Source organism: Jaculus jaculus, chromosome 15 (assembly GCF_020740685.1).
Source record: "Jaculus jaculus isolate mJacJac1 chromosome 15, mJacJac1.mat.Y.cur, whole genome shotgun sequence".
Lineage (NCBI taxonomy): Eukaryota > Metazoa > Chordata > Mammalia > Rodentia > Dipodidae > Jaculus > Jaculus jaculus.
Window position 1 is genome coordinate 74,371,899 of NC_059116.1, and position 27,204 is coordinate 74,399,102.

At 45.8% G+C, this 27,204-nt stretch overlaps 1 long non-coding RNA gene and 1 pseudogene across 1 annotated transcript; one reads left to right on the forward strand and one right to left on the reverse strand.

Annotated features, from left to right (window-relative positions):
• Nucleotides 1–22: 22 nt before the first annotated feature.
• LOC123455034 lies at nucleotides 23–26,954 on the reverse strand. The gene is made up of 4 exons (XR_006633650.1): nucleotides 26,873–26,954; nucleotides 12,595–12,680; nucleotides 2,253–2,371; nucleotides 23–248 (listed from the first exon to the last, which is right to left on the reverse strand). It is a non-coding gene; the product is annotated as an uncharacterized LOC123455034 (long non-coding RNA).
• Nucleotides 4,439–4,536, forward strand: LOC123455180 (annotated as a pseudogene).
• Nucleotides 26,955–27,204: the final 250 nt, after the last annotated feature.

Sequence of the window (27,204 nt, forward strand, 5' to 3'; positions counted from 1 at the left end):
CAGACAAAGAGAGAGAGCGGGGGAAGACCAATGTGTGCATACGTGTTCATGAGTGTGGGCACACACATGTCAGAGGAGAACATGGGGTGTCAGGTCTTACTTTTCACCCTGTGGCAGAGTCTTGTCACAGGTTTTAAGAGTGAAGGAACCTGACTCAGCTTTGGCTGGGCCTATCTTAGGGGTGAAAGTACCAGGCAGGTCACTAGAAGTCCCCAGGCCAGTGGCTCCTGAGTCTCTTGTCTTGTGACCTATAAAGAATCGAGAAGTATACATATGGCAGAAGTGCAAGTTAAGCAAGATTTTATTTTAGAAAAGAATAAAGTAACGCACACCTTTAATCCCAGCACCGGGAGGCAGAGGTAGGAGGATCGCCATGAGTTCGAGACCAGCCTGAGACTACAGAGTGAATTCCAGGTCAGCCTTGGTTAGAGTGAGACTCTACCTCAAAAAAAAGAATAGAGTGAAAAAAATGGAAGAAGAAAGAGAAGAAAAGAAAGAAAGGAAAAGAAGAGAGAAGGAAAGAAGAGAAGAGAAAAGAAAGGGAAAGGGAAAAGGAAAAGGAGAAGAGGGGAGGGGAGGGGAGGGGAGGGGAGGGGAGGGGAGGGAAGAGAAGAGAAGAGAAGAGAAGAGAAGAGAAGAGAAGAGAAGAGAAGAGAAGAGAAGAGAGGAGGCAGAAAGCTCCCAAACTGGAAAGGGCCCTGAGCAGGCAACCCACTTGGGATGACTTGGATCATGGGTCCTTAATACCCCTAAGGATGTAATTGGGCCTAAGGTCAGGTAGATTAGACTGCTTCCTTTGAATGTCCATGGGGGGTCTCACCCTTGGGCATGTAAGTTAGGCATCAGATCTGGGTGAGTTGGGTTCTTTTCTTTCAAGGGAAGGTCCCACCCTAGCCCAAACTTACCCGGAACTCACTCTGTAGTCCAGGCTGTCCTCTAACTCATGGCAATCCTCCTACCTCAGTATCCTGAGTGCTGAGATTAAAGGCACCATCATGCATGGCTTGGATGGGTTATTTTGAATGTATATGGGAGCTCTTGATAAAAAATATAAATAAATAAAAACACACGGGCACAAGGACGGGTGGCCAGACAATATCTTGGTGAGCCATGCTAAGTCAGGGATTTTTGAAATTCAGTTCATACTGTTCTCTAGACTTGTCATTAGTGATTTTCTTTTGGGGACTAACTACCTACAAAATAGGAGCTACCTTACTCCTAATTCCTATCATTCCCCCACTGCAACTAGGGGTAAAAGAATGGCGACCACTCTAATTGCTTCAAGCTGGGTGGAAGTGTTACTTTGGGGATATCAGTTAACATTTCTCCAAGGACCATCTATGTAAAATGCCATATAGAAGGCCTTCTTGGTTTTAATCTGTGAGCCAACCTGGCGTCTCACCATCAGTTGTTGTAGATCTTTCTCTTTGTTCTTTTGAACCTGGGTATTGCAGTCAGGTTCTCATTGCTGGCAGAAATCACCTGACCAAGAGCAGCTTGTGGGACAAAAGGTTTATTTTGGTTTACAGACTCAAGGGGAAGCTCCATGATGGCAGGGGGAAATGATGGCATGAGCAGAGGGTGGACATCACCCCCTGGCCAACATAAGATGGACCATAGCAACAGGAGAGTGTGCCAAACACTGGCAAGGGGACACTGGTATAACACCCATAAGCCCGCCCCCAACAATACACTGCATCCAGGAAGGCTTAATTCCCAAATCTCCATCAGCTGGGAACCCAGCATCCAGAGCACCTAAATTTATGGGGGGACACCTGAATCAAACCCCCACACAGAGGTAATGTTTATGCAAGTGCAAGGCAGAGCAGCAGGAGTGGGGAAGAGAAAGCTCGTGAAGAGGAAGGAGGGAAGCAAACACAGGTGTGATGGTTAGCCGTGCTTTTTATCAAGGCAGTAGAAAATGATTGAGTCCCCTTGGAGGGGACATACGCCATGTAAACCCTAGTATGATGAGCCCTCAGCAGAGGACCAAAAGAAGCCAGCACAGGGGCTATTTTAAAATCAGCATCAATCTCTCTTAGGAGACTTATCTGCTTTTCTTTCAAAGTAGGGTCTCACTCTAGCCCAGGCTGACCTGGATCTCACCGTAGTCCCAGACTGGCCTCGAGCTCACGGTGATCCTCCATCCTCTGTCTCTTGTGTGCTGGGATTAAAGGCCACCACGCCAAGCTCATCTACTTTTTAGAAGAGGAACTTCTAGTCTCTCCATGGGTTCACAGAACCTGCAGTACCTGTTTGTGTCTGACCTGGAATTACAGTCTTCATTAGAAGTTTAAGCTTTGACATGAGCAGGTGCTTTGATGGCTGCTGGGGTGGTGAGAATCACAGTGCAAGGTCTCTCAGGAGGACTCTAAGGAGGAGAAAAGAAAATGAGCGAGATTTGAACCACACGTACGCTCTATGTTAGCCCAACACTGGTCATGATTCTTGGCTGTATATCTTCTGTAGGTGTTTTAATGTTGTTTGAAATCAGGCCACTTGAGCAACTGTTTCTCTGTCAAGAAGAAAATCACTAGTGAAAAGTGGCCACACATACATTGTTTTTGAAGTTGGGTGATGCATAAGAACCTTATAATCTGTTTATATTTAAATAGGGAAACCTGAATCCTTGTTTATTATTATAAATTATTTTTAATATTTTATTTTTATTTATTTATTTGAGAGGTACAGAAATAGGCAGGTAGAGAGAGAGAGAGAGAATAGGTGCATCAGGGCCTCCAGGCACTGCAAACGAACTCCAGACACATGCGCCCCCTTGTGCATCTGGCTAACGTGGGTCCTGGGAAGTCGAACTTGGATCCTTTGGCTTTGCAGATAAGCACCTTAACTGCTAAGCCATCTCTCCAGCTCTATTATAAATTATTTTATTCTTTGATTATACTCTCCTACAGGGTATACATACATATATATATTTATATACACACCCTGGAACATATGTATGTGTATGTGTGTGTGTGTGTGTGTGTATATATACATATATACATACACACATATATATACATATATACATACACACATATATACATACATATATATGTGTGTGTGTATGTGTGTGTGTGTGTGTGTGTGTGTGTGTGTGTGTGTATGTATATTCCGGTTGTGGTGTTTTCGGGGTGACTGTTAAGGACCTGGGAGGAACCCATGCCTGTGGCTCCTTCAGCATTTCCTCCATCTGCTGACCATGTGGCTTCTTCCATAAGCACTGAAGATCAGGATCCTTTCCTGCCTTGACTGTCCTCTTGCAGACTGTATACTTCTTGGAGTCTAACCTCGGGTTCTCCATGACCTCTCAGGTCAAGAGGACAGGTGATGCACCAGAACTGTAGGATCCTTTACAGTTGTCCTGTTGCCCCCTAGGGCCTGCTTGACCTGACAGGGATAAAAATATTGGCTTCCACCGGGCGTGGTGGCTCACGCCTTTAATCCCAGCACTCGGGAGGCAGAGGTAGAAGGATTGCCATGAGTTTGCCCTGAGACTACATAGTGAATTCCAGGTCAGCCTGGGCTAGAGTGAGACCCTACCTCGAAAAAAAAATATATACATATATATGTGTGTGTGTATATATATATACAGGCTTCCCTTTTGTCCCTATATCTCCATTGGCTTTGTCTCATAAGTTTTGGTAGTTGGACACCCAGGACAGTTACAGTGGTCTTGAAGACAAGTGTGGCTACAGGGCACATTTGATCACCTTTTGTCCTTAGCAAAATAGTTCTATTTAAAGGATAGTATAAAAACTTAAAGTCATTTTTTCTACAATCTAACCTAATATGTCTAATGATATTGTATATAGCCAGATGAACCTTTTCTAAACATTTTTTTTTTTGAAAGAGGGCAAGAGAGAAAGAGGTAGAGAGAGAGTGAGAAAGAGAATTGGGCACACCACAGCCTCCAGCCACTGCAAATGAACTCCAGACGCATGTGCCTCCTTGTGCATCTGGCTTACATGGGTCCTGAAGATTTGAACCGGGGTCCTTTGGCTTTGCATGCAAATACCTTAACCACTAAGCCATCTTCTCCAGCTCCCTTTTCTAAATATTTTTAAGTAAAATAACTCTATATGTTACTTGAAATAAGGAAACCATGCTTAAAACATAGAAAGCAAGTATATCTGATCTTTAAGTATCTAATAGAAATGCAGGTAAAACATGTTAATTGCCATGAAGACAATTTTTATTAACAAATTTACTAGAGTGAGATCCTACCTTGAAAAACTCAAATGAAAAACAAACAAACAAAAAATGCCGGGTGTGGTGATGCACACCTTTAATCCCAGCACTGGGAGGCAGAGGTAGGAGGATTGCCATGAGTTCGAGGCCACCCTGAGACTCCATAATGAATTCCAGGTCAGCTTGGGCTAGAGTGAGACCCTACTCCGGAAAACCAAACAAAAAAGTTTATTAACAAATTAAAATTAATCAATTTGGTGCTTTCTTCAATAGCACTATACAGAGAAGATTAGCATGGTCCCTGTGCAAGGATGACACCAAATTCATGAAGAGTTCCATATTTAAAAAAGAAAAATTAGTCAGCCAGGTGTGGTGTCACACACCTTTAATCCCAGCACTTGGGAGGCAGAGGTAGGAAAATCAGCGTGAGTTCAAGGCCACCCTGAGATTACATAGTGAATTCCAGGGCAGCCTGGGCTAGAAAGAGAACCTAGCTCAAAAAAGAGAAAAAAGAAAAAGGAAAAAAATAATCAATTTGACAAAGATTTATAAAATATCTAGAAATTGCTTTTAAAAAAAAAAAAAAGCAATCAAAGTAGGAGAAAGCCCTGGTGTCTCCGTTTTATATCTCTGTGGGTAAGAACATTCATTATTCAAGAACAGCTAAAAGCAGAGCTAAGCCATTGCTTCAAATTTCAGGTTTTAGGAATGGGACAGCCTCGAGGACCATTTCACTCAAATAAGACCAATTGACCTAGGGAAAGGCTGTAGCTTAGAGCAAGAGACATCATGTCTAGAGATCCACTCTAAGCAATAGGTACTTGTGACGTCAGAGTTGAGATAGAGACTTATTTGATAAAATATTGACTGAGACTGGTGTGTGTGTGTGTAGACAGAGATTATTTTTTTACAGCAGAATAATATTTAATGGATTTGAAAAGATTTAGAAATAAGAGCAGAAAACAATTTAACATAGATAAGACAATACTTAAGCAATTATTGGCCTAATCAAGACCTTTGAAATTACCACCAAAATGCACTACATTTTTGTTTATTTAGTTTACAGAAAGAATCCATAAATACAGGTTGCAGAAAGAAAATGTTTAGTACTATTTACATTCATTTAAAACTCTGCTCTAACTGGGCATGGTGGCACACACTTTTAATGCCAGCACTCGGGAGGCAGAGGTAGGAGGATTACGCACTTTACTGTATGAACAAAGTGTGTGTTGATTCTATTCTTCTCGTCTGTGATCCTCTTACAGACTATCTGCCTCACCCCCGTTCCTGTAAGAACCCTCTTCAGTGGCATTACTGTTATTCGCCATAGGGTTATGAATGCATCAGTCAGTCTGAGGGTGGGCGACAGAATGCCTAATGATATTCCTTCCCACTCTGTGGTTCTTGCAATCTTTCTGTCCCCTCTTCTGCAGTGTTCCTTGAGCCTCAGTAGATGTGTTATAAGTCTATTTAATGTTGAGCCCCTCTGCAAACTCTAGATTTCTGCTTTGATATGTTTTGAGTGTCCTCAGTGTCTATCACCATCTCCCTGGATCAGGTTGTCAGGTTAGCAGTGAGAGCAGCACTCATGTTTAAAGCTCCACTTCCAGGCTAGAGGGATGGCCTAGCAGTTAAGGCATTATCCTGCAAAGCCAAAGGACCCAGGTTCAATTCCCCAGGACCCACGTTAGCCAGATGCCCAAGGTGGCACACGCATCTGCAGTTTGTTTGCAGTGGCTGGAAGCCCTGACGTACCCGTTCTCTCTCTCTCTCCCCCTCTCTTTCCCTCTTTCTCTGTCAAATAAATAAATTAAATTAAATATAAAGCTTCACTTCCTCTGTGATGTCACCTGGGCCCTGGGAGATGTCCTGGCAACAGCTCCTCTCATGGTAGGCAGTCAGCTATCTTCTCTTGTCCTGCTGATGGACCTTGATTCTCCCTGGTTTTCATGGCCATTGCTTGATGCCTTGGGGTGGGACCCACCCTTGAGCCCTCCTGTGGGATAGGAGAACTTGAGACTTTGGGGTGACATCTGTTCTAGGGACTCTCGTGAAGGCTAGCCCCAAGCCTCCATTGCTCTCCACTCTGCCCTTCTTCGTATTTTGTTGATTTGTTTGTTTGTTTGATAACTACAGACGTTTGTATAATATGGATGAACTATTGTGGGCTCTGTGTTAGACAGTCTAGAGAATAATTCATCTTTTACCTGGTTTTGAAAACACAGTAGTTTTAACCCCTGAGCTTTTTTGTTTGTTTGTTTTCTCCTTTCCATTGTCACAGAGCCAACAGGCTAGCCTATCTCAAGACAAGGGTCTTACAGGACACACATGATAAACCTACTTGGGTCTGACATAGGGTAGACCTGTCCATCTCCCAACAAGTTTAAATAGCACATGCAATTTATTAATGTAATTTATATAATAATGAGCAAGAAAAAGTGAGAGAAAACATATGGGTAGATAAGCATCCCAATGTTAACTCTATAACTGCAGTACTGACCAAAAATATGTCTGTCCTCCTGAAGGACTAGACGAGATGGACAGGATGTGTTTGTAGCCTTCTCCCATGATTCACAGGCTGACCAAGCAGCAGAAGGCAAGTCAATCGGATGCCTTTTCTTGAGGCTTCGGGGACCAAAGGGGTCCCAATTTCTCATGATGCACATCAGTGACAGGCATGTAGCTGAGGGCTTATTACCGATAGTGAAAGAGAGGAGAGGTGACAAGAGTTGTCCTTGTACAATTCCCTGACATCTGTACTCCTCAGAGCATCCTCCAAGGTGACCAAAGTCACCAGGGCGATTCCCAGCAATGCTCAGAGACCTAAGAAAGTGGGATTGACCAGAATATCAAGCCTTCACCAGCGCCTGGCATCCACTTTCTTTTCTGGGATGCCCCATTCCTTCTCCTGGCCCTCATAACTAATCTGTTGATACTAGAATGACTAACACAATATTTACACACAAAACTGAAGTGCCCCAAGAGGCAGTAGTGGGATCTGGGGAGGAGCAAGCTCATCTCAATATTACTTGCCCAGAGGAAAGGAAAAATAGACTAGCTGGAATATCTAACATGTAAATCTCTTCTTTATGAGATACAGAGAGAGAAGAGAGAGAGCGAGTGAGAGAGACATGGAGAGAGAGAATTGGTGTGGTAGGGCCTTCAGTCACTGAAGTCGAACTCCAGAAGCATGCACTCCCTGGTGCACACACACAGCCTTGTACATGCATCACCTTGTGCATCTGGCTTACATGGGATCTGGAGAGTCAAGCATGGGTCATTAGGCTTTGCAGGCAAGCGTCTTGATGGCTAAGCCATCTCTCTAGCCCTCTTTTCTTCTTGAATGAGAACCCACATAAAGAGGAGGCGACACTGGCTGGACAGTGTTGTTGACCTTGTGGGAGAGTGATGGGATTTGTTTGAGTTGCTTGGGTCTAATCTGGACTTGTCTTTATCTTCCTTTATTCCTTTATTCTAGAAAGAAGACACATCCTTAGCCGGGCGTGGTGGCACATGCCTTTAATCCCAGCACTTGGGAGGCAGAGAGGAGAATCGCCGTGAGTTCAAGGACACCCTGAGACTACAGAGTTAATTCCAGGTCAGCTTGGACCAGAGTGAGACCTTACCTCGAAAAACCAAAAAAAAAAAAAGTCACATCCAGACGGCCATGGCCTTAACACCATTTATCCCCTGCCTTGTTCACTGAGAATCTGGTGGTGCCCTGGTTCTATCTTTTCTTCCTGAATTAACATCCATGACCTGTTGTCTTCTCATTTTAAAGAGTTTTCTTCTCTTTTAGTTGTAGTGACTTTTGTCAATTTAGCACTTATAAATTGCTGGGGTTTTTTTAGAACATGCTGTTTTTTTAAAAACTTTTTTTTTTTTGAGATAGGGTCTCACTCTAGCCCAGGCTTACCTGGAATTCACTAGGTACTGTCAGGTTGGCCTCAAATGTACAGCGATCCTCCTACCTTAGACTCCCAAGTGCTGGGATTAAAGACACATGCCACTGTGCCTAGCTAAACTCTTTTTTAATATCTTACTTACCTTTGTGTAATCATCTATTTATAGTTTTATCTTTTACAAACCTTACACAGCTCAATGTGACCGCCTGTGACATGTTTGAGCACTCTGGTTTTGTCTTCGTCTTTCTTTGTCTATTTTGGAAAAAATCCAGCAACCATTGTATGTTAAGACAAAAATCATGCCATCTAAAAAATCTTTCTTTACCAAATATATATCTTTGTTCTTACATCTTTTTAATATTTCTCACTTGGTAGTCATTTATTATTTTGTCAAAAATCATTTTAGATATTTGTTTGTCAATTTAGCATTGAAATTTTCCTGTCATGCCAGAGATGGTAGCTCACACCTTTAGCCCCAGCATTTGGTAGGCATAGGGAGGAGGATCACTATGAGTTTATCTGAGTCACCTGGGACTACAGACTGAGTTCCAGGTCAGCTTGGGCTCAAGTGAGTCCCTATGTAGAAAACAAACAACAACAAAAATTCTGCCTTTTTTAAGTCACCAAGAGATTCATTTAAATAAATACACTTACCTTTTAAAAAAATATTTTATTTATTTATGAGAAAGAGAGAATGGGTACACCAGGGCCTCTAGCCACTATCAACGTACTCCAGAGACATGCACCACTTTGTGCATCTGGCTTTGTGTGGGTACTGGGGATTGAACACGGGTCCTTAGGCTTTGCAGGCAGCCTTAACCACTTAGCCATCTCTCCAGCCCCCACCTGTCTTTCAGTTGGAGAGTAAATTTGATAGGTGTCTATGTTTCCCGGGGTAGATGTCGAAAGGGAGTGGCTGTGGAAGGTGCTTCCCATCTGCCTACCCGGGAGAGAGCGTCTTTCCCCAGAATCCCTGTCAGAAATTCTGTAAATGTTATTTGAAGTATTTTTAGTGGTTTTCCAAGGAAATGACAACCAGACATGACTCCAATGTTTTTCCAATGGACATATATAGACTTTATCATCTGTTGAACTTTTGAACCATCTTTCCACCGTGAAATCAATAGCATTTCTTGGAAACATGTTTCTAAAGAAAATTCCCTAAGTCATGAAAACAAATTCTAAGGGCTGGAGAGATGGCTCAGCAGTTAAAGGCACTTGCCTGCAAAGCCTCACTGCCCAGGTTCAATGTCCCAGTACCCACGTAAAGCCAGATACACAAAGAGGCTCATGCATCTGGAGTCCATTTGCAGTGGCAGGAAGCTCTGGCATACGCATACTCACAACTCTCTCTCTCTGTGTCTGTCTTTCCCTCTCTGGTAAATAAAAATATATATTAAAAAAAAAAAAACAGATTCTAGGGCTGTATGGATGGCTTAGCGGTTAAAGCATTTGCAAAGCTAAAGGACCAGGTTTGATTCCCCAGGACCCACACTAGCCAGCTGCACAAGGGGACACACGTGTCTGAAGTTCGTTTGCAGAGGCTGGAGGCCTTGTGGCACCCATTCATTCTCTCTCTCTGTCTCCCTCCCTCCTTCTTTCTCTGTCAAATAAATAAATAAAAATATTTTAAAAATCATATGCTATACGTAAATAACGTGAAAATGCAGCACTCTCAGAAATGGAGCTGGTGGAGGTGAGTAAAGATGCCCATTGTTTCCCATATTAGATGGCCCAGAATTAGACCTTTAAAGCAGTTCTGTGTCCCCGAGCAGGAGGAAGAAGGACTGGTCAGCAGGAAGGCATGCCCTTGGGGAGGGGCGAACTGGCCAGTGGAGCTTTGGGACGGTTATCAAGCCTCCTGGGTTAGCAGACAGGGAGAGAGCAGAGTTAAACAGAGAGGTACAATCTCTCCTGTCCAAAATTGGAGTCAGTCAAGTCTCTTAGGAATCAAGCTGTTTAAAAAAAAGGTTAATCCTGGTTTAAAATCTCAATAGCCTCAAGTGGCACTTTTACCCAATTAGCAAAGCCTTTGGGTCATGCCAGGGCTGGGCACCAGCATGTGTAGTGGCACGTCTCATGCCAGCTACTTCGGTCAGGGATCTGTGGCTGACCTGCTAGAGTCCGCATGGAGCATGGCCAGCCTGGCCACCCTGTTCCCCCCACTTTCCCCACATTTTAGTTGATGTCTCTCCGACTCAGGGTGACAGTGACGAGGGCAGGAAAGTTCTGGCACCCAAGGAGAGGAAAGAATGAACCCAACTCTAAGAAGAAAGGCATTACATAACCATGGGCATGTCTGGAGTCGTGCCTGAGGAAACGCGCAGTCCATTCTAGGCCCGCTAGCTTCTTTGTACATTCTGAAAAGAGGGAGTACTCATTGGGATTACAAGATGAACCCTAATTTTCTTCCCCCAGAGGAAAAACAAAACCTGACCCACTTGATGAACCACAACAGGCTATATGAAGTCAGAAGGCCCTGGCAGAAAGTTGAGATCGATGTTGGATGACGGGGCAGACTACAGGAAGAGACCGTGGAGCTAGGACTGGGCGGGGCTGGGGAGAAGGAAGGGCGCCAGTATGGGCTGCAGCTTCCCTCTGACTCTGGCTGGTGGGCCATAGCCGGGCACAGCGAGACTTTTGTTGGAGGTGAACCTCAGTAAGAGGCTTCAAGTGGCTAGACTGCTCAGCTGTTTTTGTGTTGGCCCTTAGAGTGGTCCTCAGTTTCCAGCTAGAAACAGATGCCATGATACATGGCAGCAGAGCCAGTTAAGCAATATTTTATTTTAGAAAGAAAGGCAAAGGAAGTTCCCAAGCTGAGAGAGGTCCCGAACAAGTAACCCACAAGGTGAGTTGTATCAGTGGCCCTAACATTCCTAAAGATATAAATGAGGCATCAAGTCAGAATGGATTAGATTGGCTACTTGAAATGTTCATGAGGGTTCCACCCTTGGGGATGAAAGTTGGGCATCAAGTCAGGGTGGACTGGATTGGTTGCTTTGAATGTATATGGGGGCTTTTATAAAAAAAGAACAAGGGTCTGGAGGAATGGCTTAGCAATTAAAGCACTTACTTGTGAACCCTAAGGACCCATGTTCCACTCTCCAGATCCCATGTTAGCCAGATGCACAAAGGTGAGGCAAGTGCTTGGTCACACATGCCCACTAGGTGGCTCAAGCGTCTGGAATTTGACTTCAGTGGCTGAGGCCCTGTCACACCAATTCTCTCTCTCTCTCTCTCTCTCTCTCCCTCCTTCCTTCCTTCCCTCCAAGAAAAAAGAAAGAAAAAGGAGAAAGAGCACAGGGAAGAGTGGTCAGCTGACATCTTGGTAAGTCATGCTGAGCCAGGGCTTTTTGGAATTCAGCCCTGGACTCAGTTCACTGATTTTGTCATTAGCGATACTGTCTTGGGGCCGATAACCCTAACTATGTGCAAAATAGGGGTTCCTACCAGTCTCTCACTGTTCACCACTGCCTTTACCAGGTACCAGTGCCTCTCCACAAGTACACTGGGATTATAGGTGTCTAACACAGCATCTAGTTTTTATAGGGATTCATGTGTATAAGGAACGTGCTGTATGCACAGAGCCGTCTCCCTAGCCCTGCACAGGGATGTTTAAAGCAACTTCCTAATGCTTTGGGGCTTGGAATGCTTGAATGCACGCAGCCGAGGCTCCGTAAACCACACCACATTTCACGATATAAGGCTGCATGAGGATCTGGAGATAAGGGAGGCTGTGTGTTTATGGCGGGAAAATTCAAACCAGAAACCAGGATAATTGTGGCATAATTGGCTTCTGGCCTCTGCTTGGGCACTAACAATGTATGTCACACCCGGAGTGCCAGCCACCTGTAAGAGTGCTCAGAGGCCCCGGCCAGGCCCCTCAGCGCCTGCAGCCTGCGATCTTGTCTCACCCCAGCCAAGCGGAGGAAAGCCCTATACTAGCAAAGGTTATAACACCGCCTTTCAAAATTCATAGTTCTTCAAGTTCAAAACAGAAAATCGAGTGCTTAAGACTAAATTGGAGTGCACGAGAATTGTGTTAAAACCTGACATCTCATCAGCAAACGTCAAATTCTGAGTTGGGGAGATTGCTGTGCCAACAGGAAGGCCGGAGTCAGGAACCCCAGCCTGCTCATGAAATGCCATGCTTGGCAGCATATGTTTGTAAACCCAGCCCTAGGAATGGAAGCGAAGACAAGGAGATCCCTGGGCCCTGTTGGTACCTATTCTAGCCAAATCCATGAGCTCCAAATTCAATAAAAAATCCCATCTCAAAAAATAAGGTGGGAAAGAGATTGAAGAAAACACCCAGTGTTGACCTCTGGTCTCCATGCATACATGTATGTGGATACACACAAGTACACACACACTCAGACAGACACGCAAAAGAAAATGTCGGATTCTCCACAATGCATAGACGTGTGCACACACATGTGCACACACACATGACATGATAGCATATCTGGTATCATGGACAGAAGTAGAACATACTTACAAGATCACAGGTGGCTTGACTATCAGAATCATAATTTCATGCCCAGTTCTTGTGATCCCAACAAGTCACAATTAATAACTGGAAATCTAAAATAAACAAAATATTTTTTTAAAAAAGAATAGAAAAGGGCTGGAGAGATGGATTAGCGGTTAAGTGCTTGCCTGTGAAGCCTAAGGACCCTGGTTTGAGGCTCGGTTCCCCAGGACCCACGTTAGCCAGATGCACAAGGGAGCGCACGCATCTGGAGTTCGTTGGCAGTGGCTGGAAGCCCTGGCATGCCCATTCTCTCTCTCTCTCTCTCTCTGCCTCTTTCTCTCTCTGTTGCTCTCAAATAAATAAATAAAAATAAACAAAAAAAATTTTAAGAAAAAATAGAAAGAGTTGGAAATCCAACCACCTGGATATCTCCCCACAGCCCCGTGGTCAGCCTCCCTCTGGATGGCTGTGTAATAACGGCTCTTCTAGGCTGTCACCTGTTGAAATACTGAAGGTCCTTATCCATTCATTCACTGGGGGTCATCTAGGTGGATTCCATATCCTGGCTCTTGTGAGTAGTAAAACAACGCACCTGGGAGAGCAGGTGTCCTTTGGACATACTAATTTCATTCCCCATATTGTGCAAGTTGTGTTTATCGTTGTCCTTATGGCATGAAACCTTGTCACATGTCATAACGTGGATGGACTTGCAGTTTTCCACACTGACTAAAGCAAGTCAGACAAAGAAAGACAAACACTACATGAGGTCACTCATAAGTGGACAGCATGAAAGCTGATCTTGTGTGAGCTGAGTGGAAGAGTGTTTGCCAGAGAAGAGGGGCAGGGGAAGGTCCACAAATAGGTAGAACGTGACAGATAAGCAGACAGACCTGGTGTTCTATGACACAGCAGGGGGCATGTATTGGGCAATAATGTGTTGTCTCTTTCAAAATAGAATAAGTGACTTTGAATGCACACATGATGAATAAATAATGGGTGTCAAGTGTTGGTTTGCCGACTAGCCTGAGCTGATTGCTCCCCACTGTATACATGGTCAGCATTTGCTACCTGTTGCAGACAGCTCCACTTGCTCAGATGAACATCCACACAAGACATAGTTTAGGAGAGGAAGGGGATTTATTTCAAGTGTGCAGATCCAGGGGCAGCTCCATCGATGGTGGAAGAAGCTGGCTCCTTTTCCTAGATTCCAGCAGAGAGAAAACTGCGGCAAGCAAACGCCAGCCCAGGACACCCCGTGTCAGAGCTCAGACTGTTCTCCCGCCCCACTGACACCTCCTCCAGCCAGATTTAATAAAACGCCTGAGTCTGTGGGGGCACACATTCCCATTCAAACTGCCTCACTACCTAATAAATATGTACTACTACTAGGGAATAACCAAAACCTTTTCTAAGGGCTGAGTCGATGGCTCAGTGGGTAAGTGTTTTGCACGCAAGCCCAAGGACCTGATTTCAGATCGCGGGCACCCATGTGCAAGCCAGGCATGGCGTCAGGCACCTGTACTCTCAGTGCTGGGGAGTTTGCAGAACATGCTGGCTAGCTGGTCTAGCCTGTCAGTGAGCTCGGGGTTTAAGGAGACATGCTGTCTCTGGAACGTAAGGTAGAAAGTGGTCAAGGAAGACAGCCAGCATCAACCTCTGACCCGCAGATGCACACGCACGGATGCATATACACTTATGAGCACACATACACACACGTGCATACCACCCATGCATGTACATGCAAAAAAGTCTGATTTTGTGTGAAAGCATACATGCTAAATGCTCATTTCAACACACTAGCAATTCTGTTGCTTTAAGCCGTAAGCCAACGTGACAACCGGAAGGCAAGAGCGTGAGCCTAACAGACAAGAGGGAAGTAAGACGCTGCCGGGCTGCTGCGCCGCGTGGAGGGCCGCGTGTGGCCTCCAAGATGCGCAGCTGCTGCTGGAGGCCGCGAGGCCAGATGTGAGCGGTGAAAGCCCATCGCGTCGTGCTGAGGTCTCCTCCAGAAATTGGAGAGTGGGTGGTTTGCTGCTGCAATGTTGTTTCCATCCGTGGAAAGTTAGGCTGATTTTAATGTGTTTTTATTTATTTATTTATTTATTTTTGTTTTGTTTTTCAAGGTAGGGGCTCATTCTGGCCCAGGCTGACCTGGAATTCATTATGTAGTCTCAGGAGGGCCTTTAATTGACAGTGATCCTCCTACCTCTGCCTCCCGAGTGCTGGAATTAAACGTGTGTGCCACCACGCCCAGCTAAAGTATTTTAACTATTTCTTGATAACATCCATAAGTACAGATGATATACCATGGTCATAATCCCCTCACCATCCTCCTTTCCCCTCTCAAGTCCCTCCACTGAACCCTTCTTCTTTCCAACTATGCTGATTTTAGTGAATACTGAATATAGTATTTGCCATGAAAGACTCCCCAAACTTGGAGAGAAGAGACACTAAACTTGGAAGTGCTTAGATTTTTCTAGCAGATAGCTACAGAATGGCTTTGCACCATCTTCTGTAGCTCTTTAAATCATAAGGTCTCTCATCAGTCAAAAGGGACTTCAATAGGAGAATCACTGTGAGTTCGAGGTCACCCTGAGACTACATGGTGCATTCCAGGTCAGCCTGGGCTAGAATGAAACACCACCTTAAAAAGGGGGGGAATCGGGCTGGAGAGATGGCTTAGCGGTTAAGCGCTTGCCTCTGAAGCCTAAGGACCCCGGTTCGAGGCTCAGTTCCCCAGGTCCCACGTTAGCCAGATGCACAAGGGGGCGCACGCGTCTGGAGTTCGTTTGCAGAGGCTGGAAGCCCTGGCGTGCCCATTCTCTCCCTCTCCCTCTATCTGTCTTTCTCTCTGTGTCTGTCGCTCTCAAATAAATAAGTAAAAAAAAAAGGGGGGGGGGGGAATCTCAAGTTGAAAGGTTCCACTGCTCCAAAGCAGTTCCCCCCAGGCCGGGCTCATAGGATATTTTGTCACTCCACACACAGCCAACCACTCCTTTGAGTTATAATATTATGGTAACCTTTATAAGGTATCCTACTTGAGAAATAAGCAAGGAGCCATCTAGTTGTTTCATTAGTGACAGCGCATTGCAGCCCAGGGCAGGTGTTGGGGCCGTGAGCAGAAGCCAGAGGGTGTCAGAGGCCGTCTTCCCAGCAGCGGTGGGATGGCTTAGGGACTGTGGGCTGGAACTGTGAGTCTGAAAGGGACTGGAAAGATCCTGGAAGCTGGCCTCAGGGGGCACAAGGACAAACTTTGAAAACTGTCACATTCATTTCCTGGCAAGAGCTTTCCCCCTGGTTCCATTTCAACTCCCCCACCATGAATGTGTGAAGTCTTGAAGAATGAATGGGTTTTGTTTGGCTTTTCTGAGATGCATCTTAATTCAAGAACGTTTGCTTGGATGAGTCAGAGGCGAGACAGCCTCAGCTCCACACCGGCTGGTACTTTTCCATGCCTTTCCCTGAATTATATAACAGGACACAGTTTTAAAAACCTGGTTCAAGCTGCAGAGACTTCTGAACTAAAATTTCAGCTATGCAGTCCTCCTTCCACTCACAGTTTCAAGAGCTGAGACGCTAGTGTGTTCGAGCTATGAAAAGTAGACACGGAAGGGTAATGTATTCTTAGCCCATGTAAAAGAAGTAGAAGGCGCATTGAGTTGTTTCTAAATATCTCCTTATGTCTGTGTTTATACAGGATTAGAAAAAAGAACCTGAGTGTGGATGTTTTCTTATTGCACATGGAAAGTCCTCAGCTGGGATTTTTTTAATTTTTTTTTTGGTTTATTTTTATTTATTTATTTGAGAGCAACAGAGAGAGAGAAAGAGGCAGAGAGAGAGAATGAGAGAGAGAGACAGAATGGGCATGCCAGGGCCTCCAGCCACTGCAAACAAACTCCAGATGCATGCGCCCCCTTGTGCATCTGGCTAATGTGTGTCCTGGGGAATCAAGCCTCACACCGGGGTCCTTAGACTTAACAGGCAAGTGCTTAACTGCTAAGCCATCTCTCCAGCCAGTTGTCTGGGATTTTTAATTAATTAATTAATTAATTTACGAGAGAGAGGGAAAGAGAGAATGGGTGCTCCAGGGCCTCCAGCCACTGCAAAGGAACTCCAGATGCATGCGCCCCCTTGTGCATACGGTTTATATGGGTCCTGGGGAGTCGAACGTGGGTCCTTTGGCTTTGCAGGCAGGTGCCTTAAGTGCTAAGCCATCTCTCCATTAAAATGTTTTATTTTTATTTATTTTCGGCTGGGATATTTTAAGGGTACTGTCGCCAATAGAGGTAGCATATTAGCTTAGTTCATCATAGCATGCAGGTGAAAACTATTATGTCCAGAGAAGCAAACTGCTCTCCTAAGTCAGGAAGGCTGGAACAAGAAAAGAGCAATGTGTTCCTAGAAGTGAAGGGTAAAAGCAGAAACTGAGGCAAAGGCTGCTTCAATGCCTGTCAAGTTCATGTTGCAAGCTGATCAGTTGCAAGAACCAGATTCAGTTTCTTGGTTCTACATAACTTATTAGAATGCTCAGTATCACCCTGTGGGAGCTATTCACCCAAAGCAGCCTTGTCCTAAGTGACCAACACTGAATAAGTTCCGTCCCATGTAACTGCCCTGGAAGCATAAGAGCAGCTGTGTGACCCCAACATGTCTTCCTCGGGGGAGCTTTGCTAAAGTCCCGTGCCATAACGAGTGTCTTCTTGCTTTGAAGTCTACCTCATTGCCAACAATCACAAAACCTTGGTCCCGGCCCAGAACGTGAGGCCCCAGGCACCCAAGGCTCGGGAAAGCAAAGGGTGGGGCAGGATGAAGTGAGCTACGGGGCAGTGGTCTTCCGTGAGACTTGTGTCTGCTTCCCTTCCTCCTCAGGCCTACAAACAGTGGCACGGCATGTGTGCACGCCAGTCCCACGAGCGTCACACAAAACCACACCACTCTCTAGGCATAGTATCATCAGCTCTGCCAAAGTCAACCCTGCCTTAGGAGGGTTTTAGGACTTGATTTTTTTTTTAATGTGAGAGAACAAGAGTGAGCGCGAGAGAGAGTTGGCATGCCAGGGCCTCCTGCCACTGTAATTGAACTCCTGACATATGTGCCACCATGTGTACGTGTACGACCTTGCATGATTACATCTTGTTGTGTGTCTGGCTTATGTGGGACCTGGAGAGTCGAACATGGGTTCTTAGGCTTCACAGGCAAGCGCCTTAACTACTAAGCCATCTCTCCAGCCCTAGGCACTTGGTTTTTGCATCAAGTGACCATGGCATGTGTTTACAGAGAGGTTTACAGACATCCTGGACCACAGCGTCTGTTGTAGCTGCGTTTAGATCACTAATGTTACTCCTAGACCCCAAAATGTGAACACGTGGAAGAGGGGAAAGGTATTGAAACAAGTCTTTTGATCTGTGTCCCAGCTTCAGAATACAGACAGTCATACTTACTTGCATGTACTTATACTGCATCTGACTGAGTGCTAAGACTTTCCTTATGGTACCCTCTCGGCCTAGTGACTGTCACAAAGCAGTCACAGTTCTCCATCTCCAAAGAATCAGCCATTAAAGTAGTCCAGAGAGAGAAGCGAGTAATCACCCAGTGGCTCGTGTTACAGGTGCTGGGAAGGCAATCTCCGTTGAGCCTTGCTACCTAACAAGCACAGAACCAGGCACTGACGGCCGGCGAGAAGACACACTCCTGTCTTCCTCGGCTGGTGCTTGCACGGTCCTCGTGAAGACTGTGACATCATCCGACCAGATCTCCCTGCTCCAGGGGAGTGCTGGAGCCTCCTAGACCTGTTCCTCAGCACTCCGAGTTCATAACTATGACACTAGTGACATGAACTCAGCCACGGGTGGAGGATAGAATATGGAAACTTCCAGACACTATGAGTGGGGAGAAAGATGGTTAATGTGGTTTGGGTTTTGCTGGCTCTCTCTTTCTCTCCTTCCTTCTTGCCTTCCCTCCTCCATTTCTTCCAAGATGGCTATGAATGACACCCAACACAAAACCATAAACTTACTTAAGACATGCTAAGACTTTTGTGTGTGTGTGTGTGTTGGTAACTTGGTTGCACGGTTCTCATGCGTGAACGGTTTTATAGATGACAATGTCATGTCTCAATGTCAAGTCTGGACACCCCCAGAAAGCTTTACAGAAGATTTCAAGCTGAGTAGCTTTTGCCAGACAGCAAAGGAGGCGCAGAGAAGGAAGTAACATAAGCTCTGTGCTGCCCAGAGAAAGCTAACTGGGGTGTGAAGAACAAAGGGGTCTTCGATGGGTAGATTCAAGGGGAGAGCATGCACTCTCGTGGTCATCAGCATGACAGAGTGAGCCAGAGTGTCCAGCTTCCCAGGGGCACAGGGCACTGGCGTGACCCAGACTGCACCCGTTTGCTCGGGTTCCCCTTAAACGAGCTCGTGTGATAGGTTTTGCCTGTAGATCAAAGATACACAGAAAAGTTACAGCCTTGAACTGCTGCCAACTCCCAAGGATAGACAAAGCAGTAGATCTTATTCACATTTTCAGCAGTAACTCTACTTCCTTGCATTGGCTGCCAGGTTTCAGGACCACTCCAAAGTGAGTGTCTTCCTCCTTTGAGAAGCGCTGCTCATGCCAAGCATGGTGGCGCACATCTTTAATCCCAGCACTCGGGAGGCAGAGGTAAGGAGGAAGGTGAACGACAGACTGAGTTCCACATCAGCCTGGGCTGCAGTGAGACCCCATCTGGGAACAAAGCAAAAGAAAACAAGCAACAACAAAAAAGCTCTGCTCGGGTTGGAGAGATGGCGTAGCGGTTAAGCACTTGCCTGTGAAGCCAAAGGACCCGGTTCGAGGCTCGATTCCCCAGGACCCACGTTAGCCAGATGCACAAGGGGGCGCACGCATCTGGAGTTCATTTGCAGAGGCTGGAAGCCCTGGCGCGCCCATTCTCTCTCTCTCTCTCTCTCTCTACCTGTCCTTCTCTCTGTGTCTGTCACTCTCAAATAAATAAATAAAAATTTTTTTTTAAAAAAAGCTCTACTCATGACCTTTCTCTCCGATAGTGTGAACAGTGAATGAAGAAAATTCCTCATTTTTAAGGCCTAAAATTATAGTTTTAAAAATTAGCACAGGGGCTGGGGAGTTGGCTCCGTGAAGAAGAGAGCCCTTGCTATGCAGGCATGAGGACCTGAGTTCAATCCCCAGCACTCCCATAGCAGGCTGGCTGTGGCCATGCACGGCTGTAAACCCACACTATGGGGCAGACACAGGACGAACACCGGGGCCACTGGCCAGCCAATCTAGGGGAGCGGGGAGTGAGCCCCAAGTTCAGTGCGCACGAGATCCTGTTTCAAGGAAACAATGTGGAAAAGTGGCAGAGGACAGTGATGTCTTCCTCCTACACACACGCACGCATATATTACATATATGTGTATACTGCATGCACACATGCACGCCACATACTACACACACACAAAAGATAAAATAATACAATACCCAGGCATGGTGGAGCACACCTTTAATCCCAGCACTCTGGAGGCCGAGGTGCGAGGATCACTATGAGTTCTAGGCCAGCCTGAGACTACATAGTGAACTCAAGGTCAGCTTGGGCTAGAGTGAGACCCTACCTGGAAAAAGAAAAAGGAAATAAAATAATACAATAAATAAAAATCAGCACAAAGTTGGGCATGGTGATGCACGCCTTTCATCCTAGCACTTGGGAGGCAGAGATAGTAGAAACACTGTGTGTTTGAGGCTAATCTCGAACTACAAAGTGAATTCCAGGTTAGCCTGAGCTAGAGTGAGACTCTGCCTCAAAAAAATTTTAAAAAGGCATGAGGACCACTGTCCACTGCTAGGACAGCTAAGATCCAGGGCAGCGGTAACACGGGCTGCCAGTATGGGTGTGGAACAAGGCTGCTTGCCGCTGGAGGAATACGGGGTGACGCAGCCACTTCACCACACAGCCCCGCCACTTACTTTGACAAGATGAAGCACTTTCTTACCCCACGATCACACTCAGGATCCCTGCTGTTCACTCAAGTGAGCTCAGCCCGCTGGTCGGCCCAAGATCCTATTCCTGCGTGTTTAATTCATTTTTTAGTCATGGTTGTCAAAATGTGGGAGCAGCCAAGATGTTCTTCTGTTGGTGAGTGGATAGACTACAGAAACACCCAAACAGAACCCAATTCAGAGCTAAAAAGGAGTGGGCTGTGAAACCATGAAAAGATGTGGGAGGAACGCCAGTGAATGTTACTAACGGAAAGAAGCTAATTTGGGAAGGTTGCACAATGTCTGACGGCAGAAGGTGATGTTACTGAGGACAGCAAGGTCGCTGGTGGTGTGGCTGGGGAGAGGTAGGAGTGAATGGATGGAGTGCTGAGAATTTTTAGGGCACTGACACTACTCTGTATGTGACCATGGTGGAGAAATGTCAATTAGGTTGACAATTGTCAAAACTCACAGACGGCTGGAGAGATGGCTTAGCAGTTAAGGAGCTTACCTGTGAAGCCTAAGGACCCGTATTCGACTCTCCGGATCCCATATAAGCCAGTTGCACAAAGGTGAGGCAAGCGCAAGGTCGCACATGCTCACGAGGTGGCATAAGCATCTAGAGTTCAATTGTAGTGGCTTAGGCCCACCAATTCTCTCTCTCTCTCTCTCTTTCTCTCTCTCAAAAAATAAATTAAGCCAAAGGAAGGGTAGGACTCCTTACAACGTGCTTCCCCCAGACACAAAATGGCCTGGATATCCATGACCTCACAGCACCTGACACTACCTACACAAGATCATCATAATAGGAGGAAAAGATCATGACATCAAAATAAAAGGGAGACTGATTGAGAAGGGGAGAGGTTATGATGGAGAATGGAGTTTCAAAGGGAAAAGTGGGGGAAGGGAGGGTATTACCATGGGCTATTTTTTATAATCATGGAAGTTGTTAATAAAATAATTAATTAATTAATTAATTTTAAAAGCTGGGCTGGATAAATGGCCTAGCAGTTAAGGTGCTTGCCTGCAAAGCTAAAGGACCTGGGTTTGATTCCTCAGGACCCACATAGCCACACACACAAGGTGGCACATGCATCTGGAGTTGGCTTGTAGTAGCTGGAAGCCCTGGTGCGCCTATTCTCTCCCTCTCTCTCTCTCTTGCTCTGCCTCTTTCCCTTTCTCAAATAAATAAATAAAAATAAAAATATTTTTAAAATTTCAAAAATAAGGGCTCATAGAATGTCTAAAATGGAGTGAACAGTGGACTAGGTAATAATATATCAGTGTAGGTTTTTTCAGTTCTGACAAATGTTCCTCTGTACTGAAGGATACTGATAATGAGAGAAGTTATGCATGTGTGGGTGAGGTGGAGGTTTAGGACCTGGGTTATTGTGCAACTGTTTCCCCGGGGAGGGAGGGATTAAGACTTAGGGAACCCTGCAAGGCTCAGGAAGCTCATGAGCACTGAGACACACAGGGCCCCTCCTCAAGGGGCACAGGTCCTTGGCGGAGCTGCTTGCAAGTTATGCAGGAAGCCCTGGGACCCCGACGCAGGAGTCACCACCCACGCTGGGGTGAGCCTTGGGGAACACACCTGCCTCTGAGCCACAGTAAACAACCCTTCACCCACACTCCTGCAATTAATCCAGTAAACCCATTGGTTCATCAGCTAGACTTAGGTCTGTCCTTGGAATCTAGCTGGGGTAAAGAGACATTTATTCGTGTCCCCAGGAGATGCCACACAACAGGACTTTAGCCTCTGCTTTTCTGCAATACTAAAACTTCTCAAAAATTATAAAATGTGGGATTTTGTTTGGTGGTTGTTTTTTTGGGGGGGAGTCGGTTCTGAAGGAGGGTCTCGCTCTAGCCCAGGCTGACCTGGAATCCACTATGTAGTCTCAGGGTGGCCTCAAACTCACAGTGTTCCTCCTACCTCTGCCTCCCAAGTGCTGGGATTAAAGGCGTGTGCCACCACGCCTGGCTACAAAATGGTTTTTTGATTGTTTGTTTGTTTTTCCCGAGGTAGGGTTTCACTTTAGCTCAGGCTGACCTGGAATTTACTATGTAATCTCAGGGTGATCTCGAACTCACGGCAATCCTCTTACCTCTGCCTCCGGAGTGCTGAGATTAAAGGCATGCACCACCACACCCAGCCAAAATGTGGTTTTAAAGGTGTAAAAAATTATCACAAGGGAATAGCCTGGGTTCTAAGAGGCACCTGCTCCTCTGGGCCTTGGAGAGTTTGTCACTGCCTGAGCCTGCAGACCACCAGGTGGCGCTGCAGTGGCCCTTCCTGGGCTGTCAGGCCCATCCCTTGGCATGGCCAAGTCAGTCCAATGCAGTCTCAGGACTTAGGTGAAGAGACACACAGGTGCCTAGGGTGCGCTGAGATCCAAAGGTGGAAGAGAGAGAGGGATGGAGACAGGAGCAAAGAGAAACCTTAAGGAAGACAAAAGCACCGGCCACCCAGGAGCACCAAAGCTTAGGTAGGAACACACCCAGTTGCCTACAGAAAGCTGGAAAGAAAAGGGGTAAAGACGGGCTGGAGGGATGGCTCAGCCAGTCAAGGGCTTCTTATGCAGGCATGAGACCTGGGCGTGTCCCAGAGCCCATGTAAAACCCAGGCCCAGCTGCTTGCACCTGTGATCCCAGCGCCGGGGAGGCAGAGACAGGAGGATCCCTGGGGCTCACTGGGCAGCCGGTCCAGCCTAGCCAGTAAGCTCCAGGCCAGGGGGAGACCCTGTCTCACAGGAGGTGGACAGGCCACATAAAATAAAAAAAAATTAAAAAGTAAAAAATAAATTAAAAAAAAGGAGATGGATGGCATTTCTGAGAATGACACCTGAGGGTGTCCCCTGGCCTCCACACTCATACGCACACACAGTCATGCACATCCCTGCACGTGTGCGCACACACATGTGTGAAAAGAAAGAAAGAAACAAAAGAAAATGAGGGAAAGAACAGACAGTAAGCGGGCACACTTCTCTTGTGCCCATGGTTTTGAGGGTGGGTTAAGAATCCGCATAGTGGGAGGACTGGAGAGGTGGCTCAGCAGTTAAAGGGGCTTGCTTGCAAAGCCTCACTGCCCAGGTTCAATTCCCCCAGTGCCCAGGCAAAGCCAGATGCACAAAGGGGCACATGCATCTGGAGTTCATTTGCAGTGGCTGGAGGCCCTGGTGCACCCATTCTCTCTCTCTCTCTCTCTCTTTCTCTCTTTCTCCCTCTCCCTTCTCTGTCTCTCTCCCCAGACCCTACCGCCCAGCTCAGCTGCAGAGATGCAGGCCATTGGAAAGACAGCCCCAGCAGCTCACGCTGTCCAGCCTGTGGCGGAGGGTTTGGGTCCCGCCCCTACACGTGCTGAGCTTCACTTGTCTCATCTGTAAAACGGAGACAGTAGTTCGGCCATCGTCCTGCAGTCACTGTGAAGGCGACATGTATCCCCAAAGCCACTTTGAGTCTTTACTCCCGGCACCAATGGTGGGCCCCATGTTCTAGAAGCAATCACAATCATGAGATGAGTCAAGGCTTTGGGGATCCTTTTATCCCTGAACGCAGATCACGGCATTAACCCTCTACCAGACCCCACTCTGTGCCTCTCAAAGCCCATCCTACAGAGGGTTGTCAGGAGTCCCCAGAGTTCTCAAGTCATGCTGTGCTTTTCTCCGTCACCTTTGCTACTTCTCCCAGCATCTCCCAGATAGAAGAAAAACTCCTTAGCTTGCCATGCAAGGCCTGTACTTTCCTCCTGTACTTCCCTTCCTTGGTCTCCAACATGGGACCAACTCCTGGACCTTACATTGTCCTCCTAACCCGGGCTTTTGCCCTCTTGCTCAGGTTTTCTCTGCCCTTGTCTACCTCCCAGCTTCCTCTGGTGAGCTCTTATGTATCTTGGAACCTCTTCTAAGTGATCCTCTTTCCTGTTTGTTTCACACTGTTTGCTTGTTTGGGGTTGCATCTTACTACGTAGCCCAGGTTGACTTTGAACTCATGATCCTCTTGCTTCAGCCTTCTGAATGCTGATATTACAGATGTGCACCATCAAGCCCAGCCAAAATGACATTTCTTTTTCTAAATATTTAATTCATTTATTTGGGGGGGGCAGATAGAGAAAAGAATAAAAGAGAAATGGGTACACCAGGGCCTCTAGCCCCTGCAAATGAACTCCAGACACATGGCCACCTTGTGCATCTGGCTTTATGTAGGTACTGAGGAACCAAACCTGGGTCCTTTGGCTTTGCCAGCAAATGCCTTAACCATTAAGCCATTTCTCCAGCCCCCCAAATGCTACTTCGTAAAAAGAATTTTTGTAACTCTGGTTTCCTGGTCCTACCTGTCATTGAAATCTCCTCAAATAAAATGGATTTTATTTTAGTCCCCACACATTATTGCTACTTTTCCACTGCAAGAGATAGAATGTTTACTGATTTTCCATCTTGAATCTGGGCTGGTCTGTGACCTATTTTGATTGGTAGGTAGCCATGATACTATATAACTCCAAAGGCTGGGCTTTAAGAAATAGGAGTCTTTTAAAACACTTCTTTATGGGAACCAGCACAGTAAGAGGCCTTAGGGAACTGTGGGAATGAGAACTAACATAGTCTGGTCCCAACCCAGCTGTATACTAAGCTGACAGCAGCTGGGTAGCCATGTGAGTGAGCTCTCTTGGGCACTCTGACCTAGGTGAGCCCATATGGAGCAGAAGAACCTACCTGCTGAACACAGCTAACCGCAGACTTATGGTAGGTAATAAAATGGTTGGTAGCCACTGAATTTGGGAGTCCTTTGTTATACTGCAATAGATAACTAAGGCATTAAGCTAATGAGTTAACTGGCCATGTGACTCCTGAAAGACTTTGTGTCCAAAATCATTTGCTAAATTATAAAATGATAGACCTTACTACTATCATGAACTTCTGAAACTCTTAAAAGCAGGTATCCTATGTATTTTCAAGTTGAAGAAGCCTATGAATTAAAGATTGCACCAAGAAACACAATGAATTTGTGATTCATAGCACAGGGTAAAACTGACATCATTCACAGAGAAGACTGTCATCATAGGCCAAAAAAAAAAAAAAAGACATGGCCTCACAGTGCCTCTCACTACCTACACAAGATCAGTATAATAGGAGGAAAAGATGATGACATCAAAATAAAAGAGAGACTGATTGAGAATGGGAGGGGATATGATGGAGAATGGAGTTATGAAGGGGAAAGGTGGAAGAGTGAATTATCATGGTTTATTGCCCATAATTATGGAAGTTGTTAATAATTAAAATAAGAAATAAACAAATAAAAACAGTATGTATACTTTAAAAAAAGAGTGCTATTCCTTTAGCCACAGGCAACTATACCACACCTAACCATTTCCTCAATGGCATGAATTGTTCACCTGAAAATATTTGCAAATGTTGGTGCTAATGGCAAGGAGAGAAGTTTACTTTCTAGGAAGATAAATGCAGAAAGGACACAACTCAAGCCAATCAAAGTCTGTAGAGCACTGAGGATATGCAGGAACTTATTATACATATTATAGCAGGAACTTAGCAACTTCAGCTCCCATCTTTGATTCAAATTCCTAAAGACAAGTTGACTGGCCACGGTCATGGGTCAAAGTTCATGGAGAAAGTGATACATTTGCTGTGAATAGGTCAGGTGACCATCCCAGCTCAATGGACTGTGATAAGAAATTAGAGTCTCATAGTTAAACTGTGTCCACCTAGACAGATAAGGGCAACAGGTGCAGCGGCTCTCACAGAAGGACTCGTGAGTAGAGCGTGTCCCCCGTGGCGGGCTCACTGGCTGGGACATTTGCGTCAAACAGTTAATTGCCAACTGCCACATCTTAAACTATAAAGTGAGGAGTTGAGCTGCTTACCTAAAGCCTCTTTCTTCTGGTAATATATCCTAGAATATAGTATTTATTAAATATACTTACAATACATTCTGTAGTATGCAGTATAGAAAATGGACAGAAACCAGGCACAATAGAAACTCAAGACACAAAAACACCAAAGACCCAGAGTACCAATGCACCAGTTCACCAATGCACCAATAAATCAGGGTGCTCTGGACCCTTGTCTTAGGAATTTAAAGAACTACAGTCCATAGACCAGAGGGCAAGACTTAGAGAGACTCTATCAGATTAAGAGAAGGAGGAAGTATGAAAGCTGCCTTGCGGCAGGCGGGGAGCAGAGCGCCCAGGCGGGACTGGACCCCTCCCCATCTCAGCCCCCCAGGGCCCAGGTGAGGGGGTCTTACTGTAGCTGGGACCTAGAAGTTCAGGAAAGGTCAAAAGCCAGAAAGAGGCCTGCCCACCCGACAATCATCTACTTACAATCTTATTGGGGTGGCTTCTACCCTCATATGCAGGTGAGCACGAGGGAGAGCTGGTTGTCTGGGCTCGGGGGCGGCTCAGGAAGAGATCACCACACCCGAGGAGGAAGTAAGAGCCAGCCGATTGGATGAGGTTGGGTCACACACTGAATTCTGGTTCTTCCTATCAGGCAGGCAGCGTTTTATATATATATATATATATATATATATATATATATATATATATATATATATATATATAAATTTTTTTTTTTTTGAGGCAAGCCCAATAGACTGGCCTTTTTTTTTAAATGAGAGTGAGAGAGAATGGGCACCCCAAGGCCTCCAGCCACT